This window comes from Sinocyclocheilus anshuiensis, unplaced genomic scaffold, assembly GCF_001515605.1.
Source record: "Sinocyclocheilus anshuiensis isolate Anshui unplaced genomic scaffold, SAMN03320099.WGS_v1.1 scaffold21, whole genome shotgun sequence".
NCBI lineage: Eukaryota > Metazoa > Chordata > Actinopteri > Cypriniformes > Cyprinidae > Sinocyclocheilus > Sinocyclocheilus anshuiensis.
In genome coordinates this window covers 26357-26627 of record NW_015536472.1, presented here as the reverse complement: position 1 = coordinate 26627, position 271 = coordinate 26357, and the positions used below count along the sequence as shown (strand labels likewise).

Below are 271 nucleotides of genomic sequence, written 5' to 3'. Positions count from 1 at the left end.
CGTGAGAGTGTGTGAGTGTGTGTGAGTGTGTGTGAGAGAGTGTGTGTGCGTGTGTGAGAGTGTGTGTGTGAGAGTGTGTGTGTTTTTTCATCATTCTCTCTGTCTCTCTCTCTCAGGCGAGTCTCTTCCCTGCTGCCCTCGTGTACTTTGGCTCAGATGTGAGGAAAGGTTTGTTAACATCTCTTTCATCTGCTGTCCAAACCAATGACATCAATTTAATCTGCTTTACTGGAAGCACACAGTGCATTCTGGGTAATGGGAGCGTCGAGCA

The 271-nt window shown here is 47.6% G+C and overlaps 1 pseudogene; it reads left to right on the top strand.

The window, feature by feature from the left end:
- Positions 1 to 271, top strand: part of LOC107700282 (tether containing UBX domain for GLUT4-like) — an 18383-nt pseudogene that overhangs the window by 12571 nt on the left and 5541 nt on the right.